Source organism: Giraffa tippelskirchi, chromosome 9 (assembly GCF_054371585.1).
Source record: "Giraffa tippelskirchi isolate mGirTip1 chromosome 9, T2T-mGirTip1v1.2.pri, whole genome shotgun sequence".
Lineage (NCBI taxonomy): Eukaryota > Metazoa > Chordata > Mammalia > Artiodactyla > Giraffidae > Giraffa > Giraffa tippelskirchi.
This window is the reverse complement of record NC_137283.1, coordinates 116315792-116338168: the sequence shown is the minus strand read 5'-3', so window position 1 is coordinate 116338168 and position 22377 is coordinate 116315792. Positions and strand designations below refer to the sequence as shown.

Here is a 22377-nt window from a genome sequence, read left to right as displayed (position 1 = left end):
TGTCTGCTCAGTCATGTTCAGTTCTTTGCCATCCCCTGGATAATAGCCTGCCAGGCTCTTCTTGTCCATTAGATTTTCCAGGCAAGAATACCAGAGTGGGTTGCCATTTCTTCCTCCAGGGGATCTTCCTGACCCAAGAATTGAACCTGAGTCTACCATGTCTCCTACATTGGCAGGCAGATTCTTTTACCCTATGTTGTGGGCGTTACCAGGGCCCTAAGCCATAATCAATATGGTATCACACATACTATATATAGAAACTAGGTATTAGTGAACTAGGGCACTAGTTAAATTGTTGCTGTGTTTTTTTTTTTAATATCCTAATATTTTGAATTAGGAAAGCATTTAAAAATATTTCACTGTAGGTGATTTCAAACATACAAAAAAGTAAATAGAATATTATAACGAATCCCTATGTACTCACTACCCGCCTCCAACAACCTGTGAATCATAGCCAGTCTCCTCCATCCACTCCCTCTAATTACCTAGGTGATCATCAACACAATCAAACTAAACTACATCTAGTTTCTTTCGTGTCTTTCAGAGAATTATTTGGTGATTTTATATACTGCTTAATCTAGCACAATATATGTAAGATCATTTGGGACTGGGTTTATCATCACAGTTTAAATAATTGCATCTAATTATTTTTTCAACCATATTCTCATAGACATTTGGTTTACAGTAGTTACCATATATGTTTCCCATTCCAGAAGCTCACCATGTGGTAGGGAAACAGCATTAATGACAATCACAATGCAATGTGGGACACGTTTATGTACACATGTATGTAGAAGTGTCAGATGACTAAGGAATAAACCCTCAAGGATGATTAAGAATTTTCTGGAAGGAAAATCAGGGAAAGAACATTATGGGTACGTGTGGAAGATGCTGCTGTTGCCTATTCAGTAGCCAGTTTTCTTTTCCTCTTCTCATGAAAAAGACTGAGAATACCAGGAATTTACTTTCCCACATTTCCTTGCAGCTGAGAGTGGCCATTTGATGCAGTTCTGGTCAAATCTGTTGGGCTGAGGTGAAGGGTGTTACTTGAAAAGATAGAGCAGTGCAAAGGGGGAAGCTCCTTCTTCTCTCTTCTTTTTTGGAATATGCCATTTTGTGGGCTTCCCAGGTGGCGCTAGTGGTAAAGAACCTGCCTGCCAATGCAGGAGACTAAGAGATGCAAGTTTGATCCCTGGTCCAGGAAGATCCCCTGGGGGAGGAAATGGCAACCCAATCCAGCATTTTTTCCTGGAGAATCCTATGGACAGAGGAGCCTGGCAGGCTACAGTCCACAGGGTTGTAGAGAGTTGGACACGACTGAAGCGACTTAGCACACATGTGAGTAACATGGTTTGGAGTGGAGGCAGCCACATTGTGGCAATGAGGCAGCAAACCTGAAGTTGCATATGCCTGCTGAGGATGGCAGAAAGTGAGGAAGGAATAAGCTACATAGTTACAGTCTTTCTGTGAAAAATTAAATATATTTCCTGTTAATCCACTATTGGTCAGGGATTTAGTTACTAGCATGCAGAGGTAGCTTGAGTGATTCAGTGTGGAAATTATATTGTTGGTTACTGAATTTACCAAATAAGTTTTATGATTGAGGGGCATACAGATAGAGACTAAATGTGGGTTAAAATATACAGGGGCTTCATCTCAGGCTTTTCTTCTTTAAGAGTATTTCTCTACTATGCTAAGTGAAGTAATTTCATGTCAGATTTGCAGATATCTCAATCCTCTACTGTAGAACATTTCATTTCCTGAAGCTGAAAACTTCTAACATGTCAAGATATTTCTGGGACAAACAGTTTTTGGAGTTTCTCAAGTAGAAAGGGATGGAAATGTTGTCATTCTGTATTGTTATCACTTTGAAGGGTGAAAAACTCTTAAGATTTAGAACTGACTTGCGATTTTCAATGAATTTTGCTAGCCCTTAGCAACTATTCCCCTCCTCCAATTCTTTTCTTTTGCTTTAGCCAATTGTGATATTGAAATACTAATGAGTAGTTTGTGTGGACTTTAAAATTGGTCCTCAGCTTTGCCAGTAACTGAGGATGTGGGTAGATTGCAAGTGTAAGTTAAAAATTTTGAAAAGCAAACAACAAAAAAAATCGAACAAATTGGTAAAGGGAGGGTATACATCAATAAATAATAACAAATGGAACTTCCCTGGTAGTCCAGTGGTTAAGAATCCACCAGCCAGTGCAGGGGACATGAGTTCGATCGCTGTTCTGGGAAGATTCCACCTGCCGTGGGGCAATTAAGCCCATGAGCCACAACTACAGAGCCCACAGGCTGCAACTACTGAAGCCCACACAGCTAGAGCCTATGCTCTGCAACAAGAGAAGACACCACAATGACAAGTTCATGCACTGCAACCAGAGAGTAACCTCTGCTTGCTGCAACTAGAGAAAGCCCTTGCAGTCCTCCCAAATTAAAAATAGTGACATATTGTTTATCTAATATATACTGAGCATTTACTATGTGCAAGGCACTTTTCTGAGCTCTTTCAGTGTTAAGATGTAATCCTCAAAGTGTTATGAATTTTCACTAGCCCCATTTTACAAATGAGGAAACTGAAGCCCAGAAAGGTTGAGTAATGTGCCCCAGTCACAGAGTTGTCAGTTGAAAAGCTGGAATGGAATTCAAACCCATGTAATCTAACTCAAAAGGCCATGTTCTCAATGGCTACATTTTTTAAAAAATTTATTTTAGTGAAGTATAGTTGACTTACAATGTTGTATTAATTTCTGCTGTACAGCAAAGTGATTCAGTTATAGATGTTTATACATTCTTTTTTTTTGAATCCAGAATATTTTTTAATTTTAGAGCTAAATTTTAGTAGAACATGGAAGTTTGAACTCTTACAACTTAAACAAACAAAACTGTAAAATTTCTGCTTGTTTCAGAATAGTTTTATGGGGAAGGTAGTCTGTAAGAGAAAGTTGGCATTCAGTGCAGAGGTGCCAAGGTTTTTCAACAAAGTGTGCAAAGTTCTTGTGGGGATTGGGCAAGGAGTGAGGGGCTCAGACATTTACAACAGCAAGTGTTTTCTCATCCTCTTGATGGGAGGTGGGAGAGAACTCCTGTAAGAGCTTCATCATATACATTCTTTTAATATTCTTTTCCTTAATGGCTTATCACAGGATATAGAATATAGCTCCCTGTGCTGTACAGTAAGGCCTTGTTGTTTATCTATTCTATATTTAATAGTTTACATCTGCTAATCCCAAACTCCCAACCCATCCTACATCTCCTCCCCCTTGGCCACCACAAGTCTGTTCTTTATGTCTGTGAGTCTCTTTCTGTTTCTTAGGTAAGTTCATTTGTGTCACATTTTAGATTCCACATATAAGTGATTGATATGATATGGCATTTGTCTTTCTCTTTTGACTTACTGCACTTAGTATGATAATCTCTAGTTGTATCCACGTTGTTGCAAATGGCATTATTTTATTCTTTTTAATGGCTAAGTAGTATTCTATTATATAAATGTACCACATCTTTATCCAGTCATCTGTTGATGGACATTTAGATTGTTTCCATATCTTGGCTATGGTAAATAGTGCTGCCGTGAGCATTGGGGTGCATGTATCTTTTTGAATTATAGTTTTGTCTGGATATATGCCCAGAATTGGGATTGCTGGATCATACGGCAACTCTGTTTTTAGTTTTTAGGGAAACTCCATACTGTTTTCCATGGTGGCTGCACCAATTTATATTCCCACAGACAGTGTAGGAGGTCAATCTCTTTGTTCTTGTGTCTCCCAATATGGACTTATATTTAAGAGAAAATGATTTATATTTAAGATTTATATTTATATTTAAGGATTTATATCAAAGAGAAACTCAGCATTTAAGATGTAGTCTATGGTTTGAGTTTCCCAAGGATGTTAGGGAGACCAGTTTTTCTTGAACTCCCTAAGCCCTTTCATTTTGTTATGGCACTATTTTATTAATAACTGTCTTAACATGGGCTCTCTTTCTTGAGCTGTACAGTGGCACAGCTGTGTAAGAAGAGCAATTAGTATTTAACAAAGAGATGCTAATTGTTTATAGATGCATCAGGAAGAAAAGATTTTAGAAGTTATTGTCATGGTTGCTGAAGGCAGGATGAGAGTTGTGGCATATGTTTAGAATATTTTTATCTGGTATCCCTGAGCAAAATATACTGGCAATTACAATTGGCTGTGAATTCTCTATATGATCTTCTTTTGTTACACTTTTCAGACTTTTTTTTGCTGTATACACAGGATGATCGGATTTTCACAGCTCAATGAGGGCAATAAGAATTGACCATCCTTAGGGAAGATAGGAAAATCTTATTTAAGAATTGAATTTTGTATGTGTTAGAGGAATTTTTGTTTGTTTGTTTTTTAACTAATGACTGGAATGGTATAGATTACATACATGGAAATTTAAAGATTGAAATTCAGTCATTTTTTTAAAGCAAAATTAATATTGCCTTCTACCTATATTTTTCAGAGATATTCTATATATGATATATTGAAAGAATGGAGAAGAACTTGGAGTATTTAATTCTTAGCATGAGTGGTTATTCTGAGTTTTTTTTTTTTAAGATAGGGTAATGGTCCTTAGGACCTCTTCAAGTATTCATGGTATCTTTTTCTGTGTTAAAAAAAGGTGTATCCTCTGAGTTCACAAATTATATAAAGGTTCCTATTTAGGAGGATAATTAGGAAAAGAGGTGTCACTTCCCATCAGCGATGACACAAGGTTTGCAACAGAGTAAGGACTGGATTTCAAAGCACATCTTCACCCCCTGGGCTGCATGCTTTTGTTGAATATGCAACCAACACAGCTGTATGTGATGGCCCTGGTAATCTTGCAGACAGTTCCTTAAGATTGTGAAAGGACATGATATTATTTACACTGACACAGTTATATGATTTTGCACTAAAATTACAGATACTACATATGTCTTCAATGAAGTGGGCACCTTTTGATACAAGCACCTGTTTATCAGACTTAATTCTTCAGAGCATATTAATAACAGTGTATTTCTCAGATTTGCTTTGTGACTTGCCTCTATATGCCCAATACGGTTCATGTTTTTAGGAAAAATGCAAGTAACCAAGTAGCTCTTGTATATAAGGTGTCATTCTAGGTGTGGAAATTTGGGGGCAGATTGCAAATTAATGAACTCTATATCCTTCTTTTTCTTTTTTTGTGTAGCTCAAGATGACTTGGTAGCCAAATGAATTTTATAAAAATTTTATAAAAATGAAAGGTTTTCTCTTAATAGCTCTTGAATAAGGACTGGGGGTAAGCTTGGAATTGTTTGGGATATCATGAGTTATTGTTTGTAGAAAGAGGATATTGAAACTAAAATCTCAGTTTAGCAAAAACTTTCTGGTAGACTTTTCTTGCTCCGTGAAACTTCATTAGGTCAACATTTAAGAATTCGTATACACATATACATATATGTATATACTTATGAAACATGAATGACATATGAAACATATGTCTGTCATACTCGAGTGGTGAAATTCTTTATATATAATATTCTAGCACAAGTCCTTCATCAGAATGTATTTTGTAAACATATGCTCCTAGTCTGTGCCTTGTTTTGCCTTGCATCCTTGCATTTGCAGTCTAAGTATATGGTTTGTTACAAATAGAAGCTGAGGAGCATTTGCATGATACTGGGATTCATTTTAAACATGTTTTTATTATGGAAATGTAAAACTAATGAATTGTAAAAACAATCACATTTAGAGAGTTTACAGTAAAATTCACCCTTTAGATTTATAGTTTGATGAGTTCTAACAAATATATAGTTGTATAATACATTTAAGATATGTACAATATTTCCATCTTTCTAAAAAATTTCTTTGTGCCTTTTGTGTAGTCAGTGCTATACTGCTTCTCCCAGACTCTGGTAGTTAATTCCTGTCCTGTAATTTTGTATTTTCTAGAAGGGAAGCTGAAAGTCACTCAGTCGTGTCCAACTCTTTGTGACTCCATGGACTGTAGCCCATCAGGCTCCTCTGTCCATGGGGATTCTCCCAGCAAGAATACTGGAGTGGGTTCCCTTTCAGGGGACCTTCTCAAGCCAGGGATTGAACCCAGTTCTCCTGCATCACAGGCAGATTCTTTACCATCTGAGCTACCAGGGAAGCCCAAGTATTTTCTAGAATGGTATATAAATGGAATCAATCCTTTTGTTGTTCTGGAAACATGCTTTTTTGAAGTATAGTTGATTTATTATATTGAGTCTATATTGTGAGCCAGAAGCTGGGATAGAATAGTGAGTAAGAAATGAATGAGTGAATATAGTGCAAAGATAAAGTTGACAAGACTTGATGTTAGATTGGATGTAAAGAATGAGGGAATGTGAGGTGCCAATAAGAGAGAGGCATCAATGACATGAGAGAAGAGCAAGGAAGGGGAGTCAACGAATAGTGAGACAGGTGTGTGTCAGTGGATTGGTCTGCATGCTCTGGAAGAGTCATGGAGAAGGCCACTGTAACAGAAGGAGCTAGAAATGACCAGTGGTGGTGCAAGAGAGTACTATTTGAATTTTGACTTCTAGAGGTGGTGCCCTATCTGGTAATGACAAAGCCTGGAGAACAGCTATGGGAGTGTGTGGCTGAGGAGCCAGAGTGTCTGTGGTTCACCCAAGTGGGTATTGAAACCACCATTGATGATTTCAGAAGAGAGGTTCAGAGAGGAAGAAGGCTCTAAGCTTCTGAACAAGAGGACTGGCTAGAAAGTCAATTGGTAGGGGTAGAGCTGATTGCCTTGGGTATCGGAGTTTGCAAGGTTTGGGAAGAAATGGCTTTGGAAGTGACATTCAGGAACGAGGATAACCCTTCCCCATCCCTGGTGCTGAGCTGTGTTCTCCTTGGAGACCAACAATGGCACACTTGGGAGGGCTGCAGGGGATACTGTGTCCTCAGAGGCAGACGGGATTCAGTGAAGGCAGTGAGGTGAAAGGAAAGATTTGGAGGAATGGTTGGGAATCCAGTGAAATCTGAGTTTTGGTGTGATAGATGTCTACTGCTCTCATGAAGGGTGCATGTTTGTAACCCTTAAGTGTTACAAATATGTTCATTCCCTGGATTAAAGCAGTGCCCTGTCTCTGACATCTTCGGCTTGGGGGAGTCAGGCGAGAGGCAGAGAGCCAGTCCTGGACCCAGTTCTGTTTCTCCTGAAGCAACGACATTGTGTGCAGGCGCCATGCTAGCGCTGGTGCACTAAGCCATCAGCGTGTGCCACCCGATGTTGAGCTGGGCCTCCAACAACACGGCGCAGATATGGGCTCCAGGTTTTACTGCGGCTGCAACAACCAGGTTGCTAATTAGGCCCAATTGTGAGGGTAGTTTTTGTGCTTTGGACACCTGTCCACTAGGAACTGGACTGAGACCACCAACTCATTTCCCACAGGTCACGGAACAGCTGTCAGATGGTATAATTTGGTCGAGTTCATTTGGAGCTGTTTGCAGAAGCTCTCTGAAGCATTATGCTCCACATAATGTGCATGATTAATGCTTGTTTATTTGGACAATCCTGTGTTGTAACTAAAGTGGTGGCCTATTTTATGCCAGTTATAATATACCATTCCATTCACGGGACCGAGTTCCTTTGAGGGTATGAAGCAGAGCGATAATGTTCAATCTATTTACGAGGGAACCAACTCATTGCAGCCATTCTGCAAGCTGCTCGTTCCATTCGAGTGATGCTTCTGTGCTTAACTCTTCTGAGGAAGGGATCTGGGCTGATTTCCATTCTGATGGGTATGTGGAAAACATATCTGAAAGCAGTGGTCATTTTAGAAAGCAGGGCTGTCTTACTCTGCCTCCTGTAGGAGGAAGAACGTAGAATGTTTTCGTTCTTAGGGGAAAGACTTTCTGCCTTGTCAACCTTGGCCCTTATTGCCAGCCAAGCACATGCTGTTTGCAGGGTTAGCAACCTTTTCTTTTTATACTCCAGAAGCTGTTCCACACCACTGCCTGCTTCCTCCATGCCTGCACATAAACTTTTTTCTTTTTTTAAACAAGAAAGGGCAATGAAATGGAAATTCTGATTCAGATTTGGCCTCTGCCTCTAATCAGGTGTGACCTTGGGCAGATCACCTGGGCTCTTTATTTTGCCTTTTGCACAGTGTTGGAGCTCCTTAGGTGGGCTCCTGGGCCCCTCTCAGCTGCTGCCATGTTGTGGCTCTGTGATTGTGGTTAGTTGTATTTTAGTTAGTGATTGTGTTTGGTTACATGGTAGCAACCTTCTGGATGTTGGTGTTGACTCAGTCTTTCCTTCTTTTGTCTTACTCTATCTGACTGCTTTCAGGGTATGAAGTCTTCAGGTTCCTGTTAGTTCAGACAGGGGCAAGTACATTTATGTTATTGGCAGATACTTTGTGTATGCTAAATATTCTTTAGGCAAGAGTATGTCTTTGCCCTGTTTTGTCTTCACTTTTGAGCTGATGAGTACCATCTTCCTCTTTTAACTTTGTGTTTTCTTTCTTCTCAGGGAAGTTGTGATATCAGTTAATTAGACCATGATGAGAATTTGAGTTAGTGTGTTTCTTCTGGGGATATATATCTATTGTAAGTGTTACACACACAAGCATCTGTAATTTATTGACTGCTGATCATATGCCTAATCACTGTTAGCCACTTCATTCACTTAATGGGACTAACAATCTTGGGAAGGAGCTCTCATTTTATAAATGTAGAAACTGAAGCTTAGAGAGTTTAACCAGCATGCAATTCTGACTGACTGCACATGACTGTAATGGTAAACAGAAAGACTTTGGTGTTGTTAAGGGGCTTTCAGAATGCATCCAGCACATAGTGGCAAGGTCTCTGGAATGCCCAACATTAATTCTATAAACCCCTGTCTCTTGAATACTTTGACTTATGAATTCCTTTCACAGTCACTTATCATTTGACAAATCCATTTAAGAACTTCAATTTTTTGTTTTTATTACATGGATAGTCTACAGAAATAGTTTTAAGTAAAAATGTATTAATTTAGAAGATATTTAAGCTTAGATTACGAAGTTCATTTATAATTCAATCCTAATGACTCTGTTATGTAAACAAAAATTTTGACATCTTCTTTGTATGTGGTATGTGCTAAGTCGCTTCAGTCGTGTCCAAATCTTTGCAACCCTATGGGCTATAGCCCGCCAGGCTCCTCTGTCTGTGGGATTCTCCAGACAAGAATACTGGAGTGGGTTGCCATGTCCTTTTCCAGGGAATCTTCCCCACCCAGGAAATGAACCCCAGTCTCTTACGTCTCTTGCATTGGCAGGCAGGTTCTTTACCACTAGTGTCACCTTATTTGTGGTACATGTGGATAAATTTACTTCAAATTAATTATGTGACAGAAGGATTTATTGATAAATAAATAGCATATTACTTTTGACTTAAGGTTGTGAATATATATTTACTTGTATATAAAAATCTATCTTAAAGTATCAGAATACATAAAACTGGGCATTTATCTGGAGAAAACCATAATTTGGAAAGATATATGCACCCCTGTATTCATTGCAGCACTATTTACATATGGTAGTCAAGATGTGAATGCAACCTAAGTGTCTGGTGATGGAGGAATGGATAAAGAAGACGTGGTACATGTATACACTGGAATACTGCCGCTGCTGCTAAGTCGCTTCAGTCGTGTCTGACTCTGTGCGACCCCATAGCCATAAAAAAGAATGAAAGAATGCCATTTGCAGCAACATGGATGGACCTGGAGATTATCATACTGAGTGAAGCTTTTATGTAAAAATCATCTTTTACAGTTTCATTTTTGTTTTTTTGCTCCTTTCCTCCCTAGATTTCTTTTTTTTTAAAAGTGGGAGCTGAATGGAAGAAGTATATAGACTTAGTCCCCCATTTTTAATAGATGTTTCAGTCCCCAACTCTGCCCTGAGTCCCTCAGAGCAGACAGTCCCTCCAGTTCATCCTCTCTATTCTTCTACTGGGATGGGAGAGGGCAGCCCTAGCTGCATGGGATGAGAGGGGAATCCAAGGTAACCTTCTTCCTACACTGACTTAAACCCACTCTCCTGATTTGAACCCCTCTTAACTCTACTTTCATTGGTATATCAGTCCCTCTAATTCCTGAGTCTGTCTGCAGTTATGGTGCAAATCTGTGTACATTTTGGTTTCTCCCTCTGCTGACCTAGGTTTCTGCTTTCTCTAGTCCACTAGGTCATGTTATCACTCATCTATCCACTCTCTAGCTTCCAAAATTTTATTAATGTTCTATTATCTTTTGCTGCCTTGGCTTCCTTGGTTTATGCTTTAAAATATCTCTTTACTCGCATTTTATAGGGTTTCAGATAGAGTGGGGGTAAACATATATTCAAATTTCCGTTTTTAATAAAAAGTCTGTGTTTTTCTTTCTTTGACTACTTTGCAAAATTTCTAAAATAGGATATTTTAATTTTATGTGTCTTATATTTATCATCTCTTAAAACTAATTTTGTTTTTAATGGATAACATAGATAATACATTCTCATGACTCAAAATTCAAGATACAACAAGGTAAGTAGTGCAAATCTTCCTTGACCTAAATTCTCCTCCATGGAAATACTAGTGTAAATGTTCTTGAGGATACTTCCAGAAATATTGTTTATGCATATGAGCAATTGACAATATTTTTATATATTAAATTCTTATTCAGAAGTACAAAATTAGTGCTATTTTTTGGCCAGAGACATGAAATAATACAAAATTTGTTAAAGAAGGAGTTTCTTATGAATGTATTGGGCACTTCTCTGGCTTCCCTTTGATTCTAGCCAGTGCTGTGTTGACCAGCAATGAATGGGCATCAGCCAGCCTCATTTGGGTACATCTCAAATGTATCTCACCTCAGGCCTGTGCAGTGAGCACCTCTTGCTTCCTGTCTGGGGTTTCTCTGACACCTTCAGGTGGGAAATCTTAGAAAATCTTAGGAAACAGTTAAAAGTGTCCATCTGCAGGTACAGGAAACCCTACTGGGACAAACCCTGACCCGTGAGGATGAGAGCTGATGATTAACTACTTCCGTCTCTTGTCTCCCAGCCCAGTTCTCACCGGCCTTTCATGAGGCTTCTTATGCATCCCCACCCAGTCAAGGAGAAGAGTGGTCCAAGGGGAAGCCAACTAGGAGCCTGTCTTGGGAGTGGCTTCCCCTCCTGTCTTTAGCTGCCCTCTCCTGCATTCTGCAACCTAGGATCACTCCCAATTCAACTGCTTACACTTAGACCTTTGTTTTAGGTTCTGTTTTCAGAAGAACCCAGGCTAAGACAAATTAAAAACTTCTTATGTTACTACTTTTTATGATGTACTTTAAATAGGAACCAGTGCAAAACTGTGAGAAAAAACTATGGCATGACAGGCCTGGGGTTCTTTGTCCTGTCAGGGAGCCCGTGCTAGTGCACGGGCACCCACGCTGGTCACAAGTCATCCCAGAATAACTTCCAACAATTTAAAAAATGGGTATTATATGTACATAGCACAAAATCTGGAATTACTGGTGGCTCAGTAACCACACTGGTCACAAGTCATTCCAGAGTAACTTCCAACAATTTAAAACATAGGTAATATATGTACATAGTACAAAATCTGGAAGTCCTGGTGGCTCAGTCGGTAAAGAATCCTGAAATGCAGGAGACCCAGATTTGATCCCTGGGTTGTGAAGATCCCTTGGAGAATGAAGTGGCAACCCACTCCAGTATTCTTGCCTGGAGAAGCCCATGGACAGTGGAGCCTGGCGAGCTACAGTCCGTGGGGTTGCAAAGAATCAGACATGACAGCAACTAAACAGCCACCAAAGAAGATTTAGTGAAAACAAAGTCCCCCTCCTGCCTCCTCCCTCCTAGCCCCCCAGTTCCCCTGGCCAGAGGCAACAACTGCCTCCAGTTTGTTAGATGCCCTCTAGAGACATGTTCTAGGCACATGAAAGCATATGTAGCCACTGGACAAGTATTTATTCATTGAATGAATAAATATGTATATATGAATATACGTTATTTTTGTACAGAAATGGTCACACATGCTGACCTTTGTGAAGCATGCTTTTTTTCACTTAGAAATACCACCTGAGTCATTCGATTGCTAATAGCTGATAGGCAGAGTTCTTGATGCTAACAATGATGACAGCCTAAAATTACAGCCTCAGGAAACTTGTATGTTTCTGATACTTATCTTGTTGATGGGGCTGAGATGGGGAGTCTACCTAGGGAACAGAGGGATAATTTGAGGATATTGGGTCTCAGGTAGGGATTAGATTCCCAACTTCCTTTCATTAGGTGCACTCAATGGGACCCCAGGCCCTTTACCAGTCCATTCTATAGTATTTACCTTATATAGGACCTGAACCCTGAGCTCTGGAAACCTTCCTCTTCTCATCCACCCACTCAAGGAGTATTTGGGCACAGGCAATATTTCTCTCTCCTTTCTTTCACCACTTTTAGTCTCTCTGTTGCCACTTGGCCACTACGGACACTTGTAAGTTGAAAATTGGAATTTCTCTATAACCAAGACATGGAAGCAATCTAAATATCCATTGACAGAGGAATGGATAAAGAAATTGTGGTCCATATATACAATGGAAAATTACTCAGCCATCAAAAATAATGAACTAATGCCAATTCCCAATATCCATTGGATCATAGAAAAAGCAAGAGAATTCCAGAAAAACATCAACTTCTGCTTTATTGATTATGCCAAAGCCTTTGACTGTGTAGATCACAAGAAACTGTGGAAAATTCTTCAAGAGATGGGAATATCAGAACACCTTACCTGTCTCCTGAGAAATCTGTATGCAGGTCAACAAGCAACAGTCAGAACCAGACATGGAACAGCAGACTGGTTCCAAATCGGGAAAGGAGTATGTCAAGGCTGTCTATTGTCACCCTGCTTATTTAACTTATAGGCAGAGTATATCATGCAAAATGCCAGGCTGGATGAAGCACAAGCTGGAATTAAGATCGCCAGAAGAAATATCAATAACCTCAGATACACAGATGACCCCACCCTTATGGCAGAAAGTGAAGAGCCTCTTGATGAAAGTGAAAGAGGAGAGTGAAATAGCTGGCTTAAAACTCAACATTCAAAAAACAAAGATCATGGATCTGGTCCCATCTCTTCATGGCAAATAGATGGAGAAACAATGGAAACAGTGACAGACTTTATTTTCTTGGGCTCCAAAATCACTGCAGTTGGTGACTGCAGCCATGAGATTAAAAGATGCTTGCTACTTGGAAGGAAAGATACGACCAACCTAGACATCATATTAAAAAGCAGAGACATTACTTTGCCAACAAAGATCCATCTAATCAAAGCTATGGTTTTTCCAGTAGTCATGTATGGATGTGAGAGTTGAATTATAAGAAAGCTGAGCACTGAAGAATTGATGCTTTTGAACTGTGGTGTTGGAGAAGACTCTTGAGAGTCCCTTGGACTGCAAGGAGATCAAACCAGTTAATCCTAAAGGAAATCAGTGCTGAATATTCATTGGAAGGACTGATGCTGAAGCTCCAATACTTTGGCCACCTGATGTGGAGAACTGACTCATTTGAAAAGACCTTGATGCTGGGAAAGATTGAAGGTGGGAGGAGAAGGGGACAACAGAGGATGAGATGGTTGGAGGGCATCACCGACTCGATGGATATGAGTTTGAGCAAGCTCCAGGAGTTGGTGATGGACAGGGAAGCCTGGTGTGCTGGAGTCCATGGGACTGCAAAGAGCTGGACACGACTGAGTGACTGAACTGAACTGAATGCCATTTGCAACAATAGGGATGTACGTAGAAACTGTCATACTGAATGAAGTAAGTCAGACAAAGGGAATATCGTGTGATATCGCTTATATGAAGAATCTACAAAATTGATAGAGAATGTTATTTACAAAACAGAAACAGACTCACAGACTTAGAGAATGAACTCCCGGTTACGTGGGTGGGGAGGGATAGTTAGGGAGTTCGGGATTGACATGTATGCACTGCTATATTTAAAATAAATAACCAACAACGACCTACTGTATAAAAAAAATGGAGATGGGACAAGAGAATGATATAGATGAGATGAGATTGGTCATGTGTTGATTATTGTTTAAGCTAATTGATGGATTTGTGAGGATATATTACACTAGTTATTCCAAAAAAAGAAAGAAAACTAGAATTTTGGACAAGTGTAAATATTTCCTTAAAATTTTAATGCAAGGAAAATCCAACTGACTCAGAGACTCCCAGCTTTCTAGAACTTATAGAAACTTTAGAAGTCATCTGGACTCTCAAGCAAGTCAACTTCTTCATGCGTGTCCTGTTGCTGCTGCTGCTGCTGCTAAGTCACTTCAGTCGTGTCCGACTCTGTGCGACCCCATAGACGGCAGCCCACCAGGCTCCGCCGTCCCTGGGATTCTCCAGGCAAGAATACTGGAGTGGGTTGCCATTTCCTTCTCCAGTGCATGAAAGGGAAAAGTGAAAGTGAAGTTGCTTAGTCGTGTCTGACTCTTAGCGACCCCACCCTACCAGGCTTCTCCGTCCATGGGATTTTCCAGGCAAGAGTACTGGAGTGGGGTGCCATTGCCTTCTCCGTTGATTTAGCAGCTAATCTAAGACTTGTATTTGGATTCTATTAAACTGCAAGAAAGGAAAAAGTATAATTAAGGCCAGGTGAGTTTTTTTTTTTTTTTTTAAAGAAAAGGGACTAATGAAATGTATAAACATTTCTTTGAATATTTTGGTATAAATAATGTACCACTAGTCTTTGAGTAAAGATGCCTTCTGTGCTATTACTATGACCTTAGCTTCCTCTATTTAAAACACATTTTTTCGGAGAAGGCAATGGCAACCCACTCCAGTACTCTTGCCTGGAAAATCCCATGGATGGAGGAGCCTGGTAGGCTGCAGTCCATGGGGTCGCACAGAGTCGGACACCACTGAACGACTTCACTTTCACTTTTCACTTTCATGCATTGGAGAAGGAAATGGCAACCCACTCCAGTGTTCTTGCCTGGAGAATCCAGGGACGGGGGAGCCTGGTGGGCTGCAAAATAAATAAATAAAAATAAAACACATTTTTTATTTGTTTATTTATTTTTGGCTGTGCCAAGTCTTCCTTCCCAAGTGGACTTTTCTCTAGTTGTGGCGAGTGGGGGCTACTCTCTAGTTGGTGCGCGGGTTTCTCACTGCAGTGGCCTTTGCTGTTGCGGAGCATGGGCTCTAGTGTGCTTGGGCTTCAGTAGTTGCTCCCAGGCTCTAGAGCACAAGCTCAATAACTGTGGCCCATGGGCTTAGTTGCCGTGTGGCATGCGGGATCTTCCCAGATCAGGGATTGAACCCGTGTCTCCTGCATTGGCAGGTGGATTCTTTCTTTAGTTCCTCCTTAAAGTTCAATATGCCCATGTAACCCCATTTTTAGAAATCACTTCCTGTGGTAAGTTGAAATAAAAGACATAACATTTTATTATTACTATTGTAATAAAAATAACATTTATAGAGTACTTTAAAGCTTGTATGGTGTGGAAGATTGTATTTTTCTAAAGATGGAGAATATTTATCTCATCCCTCATGGTCTTCTTATAATTCATTGTTGACATTTCTCCATGAGTCAGTGAGGGTAGAGCTTTGTAATTACTTCTACCTGTAGAATATGTGGAAGTCACATGTTGTGACCTTCAAGGGTGGATCATAAAAGGCAGTGTTAAGGACACTGAGGTTCAGAGGCTGCCTAAAGGTCTCATCAAGGGGCAGCGTTGGGTCACACACATGTCTTTGGCTTTAACTCCCATGGTACATTCTCTTCTCTCTTCTGTAAGGCACAGTCATACACACAACTCATATTCCTTCCCTTGATTTTAAATATATTCAGGGACGGGGGTGGGAATGACTTCTTTCCTTCTAGAGTTGTAAGATTCTTGTCCACCCCACACCATAGCTGCACCATAGCTGACATGGCCACTGTTGCTCTGCTCTGGGACCCCCTCATCTGTCAGGGTTTGATTCTTACAACATTTTCTTTGAGTTCCCCATGTCTCTGGCTTTAATCAAGCTTCAGAAGCCATGTGGTGACACTCCTTTAAGGCAGTCGTGGGGAAGGATCTTCCTGAAGGGGAGAGGAGCATTTTGCTGTATTATGTGGGCTGCTCATTTAGACCCATGATAGCCTGGCACCTGTGTCTTAGTGAAACAATTCAGTGAGCTTGTGAGTGGGCAGAGAGCCAGTCTAGCAGATGGTCATGAGAGAAGGGACCATGTACCGTGTGATCATCAAGTGTGCTTGCCCAGGGCAGGAGTCCCTGCCAGAGAGGTCCAAATGCCTGCTCTTAGAACTAGAGTCTTATTTTTATAAGGATGGCTGAAATAGAAAAAAAAAAAAAGGTACCTGGAAAAAAATTAACTAGAACAACAATTCTTTTTTTAATTTTAGCTGGGAACATGGAGGAGAGGTCAGCTACAGTAAAAGAGACCTTTTGGGAGCTGAAGTACTTGGTCATAAGACACTCACTGTGTAGCTTTCTTTCTGGGATTGATAGGAACTCCCTCTGAAACCAGGGAATGTGGATATTTATTGCACATGCACAGAAGTTGTATCCCATGTTCACAGCTTTACCAGTGGGATGATTCTGGAAACCATGGGGTTGCAAAGAGTTGTACACAACTGAGTGACTGAACAAGAAACACTTGAGGCAGGAAGAAGCCAGTGTCTGTGGCTCGCCTGTCTGGAAACAGGAGTTGTAGTGGACTATCAGGCAGTTATGCTGGGAGGCTCACTAAGACCCTGGTGGTAAATAACTCACCACCAGAGCCCCCTTCCTTTTCCTCTCCTCTTTATCAGTCTAGAAACCCCCTACTTCAGATCTGCTTAACCCTCTTCTTTCCAGAAAGCTGAGTCCCCTGAAACAGTTTTGGATGTCAAACACCCATGATACCATAGATGTAGATTTTTCTCTTGAAAAAAATGTCTGTCCCCATTTAATCTGAACATTTTATGTGTCTTCTCTCATATGATAATATACTTCATGGTAGTGGAGATATGTAGAGATGAGTGAGTGTGAGTGAAAGTTGCTCGGTCATGTCTGACTCTTTGCAACCCCATGGACTGTAGCCTGCCAGGCTCCTCTGTGCATGGGATTCTCCAGGCAAGAATACTGGATTAGGTAGCTGTTCCTTCTCCGGTGGAATCTTCCCAACCCAGGGATAGAACCCAGGTCTCCCGCATTGCAGGTGGATTTTTTACCATCTGAGCCACCAGGGAAAACCAGATATATAGAGATATAAAATCCAATCTCAGAATTCAAAGGCTCTTCTATTTAGGAAGGAAGTAAAATCCTATTGAGGTATATCTGAAGCAGGATGTGAAAGGACTGTAAGAAATTTAGAACAAAATACCGTGGAGATAATGAATACAATGAACATATCCATCACCTCCAAAATTTCCTCATGTCCTTAACTTGTTCCTCTCTATCCATTTTCCCTAAGTAATAATTTATCTGCTCCCTATCACTATAGATTTATTTGCATTTTCTAGAATTTTATATAAATGGAATCATACAATATGAATTTATTTTTGGTATGGCTTGTTTTAACTCAGCATAATTATCTTGAGATTCATCCATGTTATTGCATCAATATGCATCATCCATGTTGTATCAATAGTTCATTCTTTTTTAAAACTGAGAAGTGTTCTGTTGTATGGATATGCTGTAATGTGTTATTCCACTGACTCATGATGGGCCTTTGGTTTTTTTTTTTTTTTTTTACAGTTCTTGGCTATTACAAATAAATTTATTCTAAGCATTAAAAAATTACCATGGAGAGTAAAGGGAGAAAAAGAGGAATAGGTTACTTGCATTCTGTTAGTTTCAGCCATGCCTGTAGAAATAGACAATGTTTATAATAGACAGTGGGGCTTCCCAGCTGGCAGTAGTGGTAAAGAACCCACCTGCTAATGCAGGTAGACTTAAGAGATGCTGGGTTCGATCCCTGGATCGGGAAGATCCCCTGGAAGAGGACATGGCACCCCACCCCAGTATTCTTGCCTGGAGAATCCCACGGACAGAGGAGCCTGTCGGACTACAGTCCATAGGGTCACAGAGTCAGACACGACTGAAGTGACTTAGCACGCATGCACGCCAGTGCAGGAGACATAAGAGATGTGGGTTTGATGCCTGGGTTGGAAAGATACCCTGGAGGAGGGCATGGCAACCCACTCCAGTATTCTTGCCTGGAGAATCCCTAAGACAGAGGAACCTGACAGGCTACAGTCCACAGGGTCGCAAAGAGTTGGACACGACTGAAGTGACTTAGCACACATGCACAATAGACAGTGGCTAGTAATTGCTGTTTCTCCTAATAAAATACATAGGCATTGAATAATATTTAGAAAACATAGGTAATCAAATGGAATGAAATAGAAAAAAATTCCTTTAACCTCATCATCCATAGACAACTAATCTGCCTATTTTGATATATACAGTTTAGTCACTTGTATGTATGCACACATACACATATACACTCACACACAAAATAGGATTTTATTAGGTATTCTGTTTTGCCATTTTTCCCCAACTGTGCCCATCTTTCTAAGATATTAAACATTTTGCAACATCATTTTAAATGGTTGTCTAGTATTCCATTGTATAGATATGCATCTCACAAATCTTCTGTTTTGGATTTTTTTCTCATTATATCTTTTATCCCCTATTATAAACATGCTGAGTATACGTACTAGTAGCTATATCTTTGTCTATATCCATGTTGACCTGTGGATAAACTACTAGAAGAGGAAGTATTGGGACAAAGCAAATCTACATTTTCAAGCCTTTTGATACTTCTGCCAGGTTGCCATCAAGAGAGGCCACCTTTGGTTAAATGAAAGTCTGAGATCCCTGTAGTCTCAACAACACCAGAAAGTACCACAAACTCTGAACAGTTTGTTGGTAAAAGATGCATTATTACTTCTTTTTAAATTTACATTTCTTTTATTACTAAGAAGATTGGGTAAGATTTACAATAGACTTTGCAAAATTGACATTGTTGCACTTAGAATCAAGGTTTACGAGGCATCAGTAAGAAAGCATTGAATTAAAAATAAGCTGGCAGACTATTTCTTTTAACTTTGTTAGAGTTAATAGACAAATGGGTCAGAAAAAATATGGCAGGTGTAGTCAAATTGTTTTCTATACACTTGGCAGTAATATAACTTTAAAAACTCCATGCTATCAAAATAGAGAAATATGGGTTGCAGGATAGTTTTATTAATTGGACTTTTACCTAGTTGTATGACTGTTTTTGTTGTTTAGTTGTTCAGCTGTATCTGAGTCTTTTGCAACCCCATGAACAGTAGCCTGCCAGGCTCCTCTGTCCATGGAATTTCCCAGGCAAGAATACTGGTGTGGGTTGCCATTTTCTACTCCAGGAGATCTTCTCAACTCAGGGATCAAACCCACATCTCCTACATTGGCAGGTGGATTCTTTATCACTGAGCCACCTGGGAAGCCCTGGATGACTGTACCTATCCGCTAAAGAGAGGTCTCCAGGGGCAAGACTCAGGACTCTATCCTTAAACCCAAGTTTTCAGTAGTTCTGTCAATGCCATGATGAAGTCATGCAGATTGAGGTCAGAGATAATATAAAACCGACATAACAAAATCAGAATTCCACTCCCCCCCAAAAAAAAGCATGACAGGGAAAAAAATGCCTTTAACACCAATTACACTTGGAGGATGAAATTTGAGTATTGTGGTTAGGTAGTAGCATGTATTTTGAAAAAGCAGGCATTTCAATGAAGTCAGTATGTTTTTAACCCGCAGGATGATATAGCTGGGAAAAAAAGTGAAAGTAGCAGAAGACTGTATTAATAGAAATAGGAATACACTTAACTTCTAGAGAGTCGGAGGAGAGCACCTTACCATACAGCCATGGCCAGTCCCAATTTGGGAGAATGTCTTGTTTTCTAGTTTCCATGTTTTCAGAAGGCTGTGTGTTACTCTCTCTCTTTTCCAAGTCTTAGAAGCTTCCATGCAGTCATTCCATGGGTTTGGGCCCATAATTCAATTCCTTTAGTGGGAAAACCCAAGGGAAACCACAGACAGACTTAAGAATCTTGTTATGTATTTCAGGATTTCAAGGTTCATCTTATTTGTTAAACAGGATATGTACATGATAATTGTTTTATATCTTTTAATTTCTGCTACTTCCAGGGATCTAGAGATTTCCTCTTCAAGGAGATCATTAATAGTAAATTCCCTCTAAATGTTTATAGGCTGTGATGTGCCTAGTCGCTCAGTCGTGTCCGACTTTTTGTGACCCCATGAACTGTAGCCCGCCAGGTTCCTCTGTCCATGGGGATTTTCCAGGAAGAATACTGGGGTGTGTTGCCATGCCCTCCTCCAGGGGATCTTCCCAACTCAGGGATCGAACCTAGGTCTCCCGCACTGCAGGCAGATTCTTTACCGTCTGAGTCACCAGGGAAGCCCAAGAATACTAGAGTGGGTAGCCTATTCCTTCTCCAGGGGATCTTTCCAACCCAGGAATCGAACCAGAGTCTCCTGCATTGCAGGTAGATTCTTTACCAGCTGAGATACCAGGGAAGCCCCAATGTTTATAAATGTTTATATAAATGTCAAAATGGTACTGTTGTTTCTGTGGGGCATAGGGACAGAGAAAGAACTGGGAAGATGATCAACTTTGATTTTATACCTCTTTGCTTTCACTACTTACATTATGCATATATTAATTTTCTTTTTGGAAAAAAGAAAAGATTGATGAATTAATTTCTTGAAACAATCACAAAATTTAAAAGTTGGAAATATAGTGAAAATAACTTTTTTAAAAAGCCCTGAACCATTTGAGCATAAGTTGCCAAAACTGATGACCCATCATTCCCGAATAAAGTGAAGTCGCTCAGTTGTGTCCAACTCTGAGACCCCATGGACTGTAGCCTATAAGGCTCCTCTGTCCATGGAAGTTTTCAGGCAAGAGTACTGGAGCGGGTTGCCATTTCCTTCTCCAGAGGATCTTCCTGACCCAAGGATCAAACCTGGGTCTTCCGCACTGCAGGCAGATGCTTTACCGTCTGAGCCACCAGCGAAGCCTATCATTCCTGAATACTTCAGTGTATATTTCCTATAAAGAAGGGCATTTCCCTATGTAGCCACTATACAGCCATCAAAATCAGAAATTTAATAATGATAGGTAACTACATTGAATGTTCATTCTATGCAAGTTTTAGCAACTGTCCCAATGGCTTTTAGAGCAAAATGCTTTGGTTCAGAATCACATGTTGCATTTGGTGTCGTGTATCTTTAGTCTTCTTCAGTCTGTAATAGTTTTCAGTCTTTCCTTTCATGACTTGAAACTTTTGAGGTTTATAGGCCAGTTATTTTGTAGAATGGCCCTTAATTTGGATTTGTCTGATGTTTCCTGATAATTAGATTCAAGTTGTATATCTTTGACAGGAATATCAAAGACATTCTTTGAGGAACAGAGACACTGTTCTTCTTACTGAATATTATTGAGCAACACAGTTTTGATTATCACTGGTGACATGGGCTCTTGAAAATTTTTTTAAAAATTTAAGTATAGTTGATTTATGATATTGTGTTAGTATCTGGTGTATAGCAAAGTGATTCAATTATACATATATATGTATTCTTTTTCATATTCTTTTCCATTATGGTTTATTATGTTAATAGGATATTGAATATACTTCCTTGTGCTATCCAGTAGGACTTTGTTGTTTATCTGTTTTACATGTAGAAGTTGGTATCTGCTAATCCCAAACTCCTAATTTATCTCTCTCCCACCCTCTTTCCCCATTGATAATCATAAATTTGTTTTCTATGGCTGTGAGTCTGTTTCTGTTTTGTAAATAAGTTCATTTATATCATATTTTGGATTCCAAATATAAAAGATATCATATGATATTTCTCTGTCTGGCTTACTTCACTTAGTATGATAATCTCTAGGTCCATCCATGTTGCTTCAAATGGCATTATTTCATTCTTTTTTCATGGCTAAGTAGTATTTCACCATGTGTATATACCATGTCTTCTTTATTCATTCATCCATCAGTTGACATTTATGTTTCTTCCATGTCTTGTCTATTGTAAATAGTGCTTCTATGAACATTGGGGGTGCTTGTATATCTTCAAATTAGAGTTTTTTCCAGATATATGCCCAGAAGTGTGATTGCTGGATCATATAGCAACTCTATTTTTACCTTTCTGAGGAACCTCCATACTGTTTTTCCATAGTGGCTGCACCAGTTTACATTTCCACCAACAGTGGAGGAGGTTCCCTTTCCTTCACACCCTTTCCAGCATTTGTTATTTGTAGATTTTTGATCATGACAATTCTGACTGGTGTGAGGTGATACCTTGTTGTAGTTAGATTTGTATTTCTCTAATA

At 39.7% G+C, this 22377-nt stretch overlaps 1 long non-coding RNA gene across 1 annotated transcript; it reads left to right on the top strand.

Annotated features, from left to right (window-relative positions):
• The first annotated feature begins 5515 nt into the window (after positions 1-5515).
• On the top strand, positions 5516-16343 carry LOC145520414 (uncharacterized). Its single transcript, XR_014064454.1, has 4 exons — positions 5516-6046; positions 9200-9348; positions 11768-14321; positions 14892-16343. It is a non-coding gene; the product is annotated as an uncharacterized LOC145520414 (long non-coding RNA).
• Positions 16344-22377: the final 6034 nt, after the last annotated feature.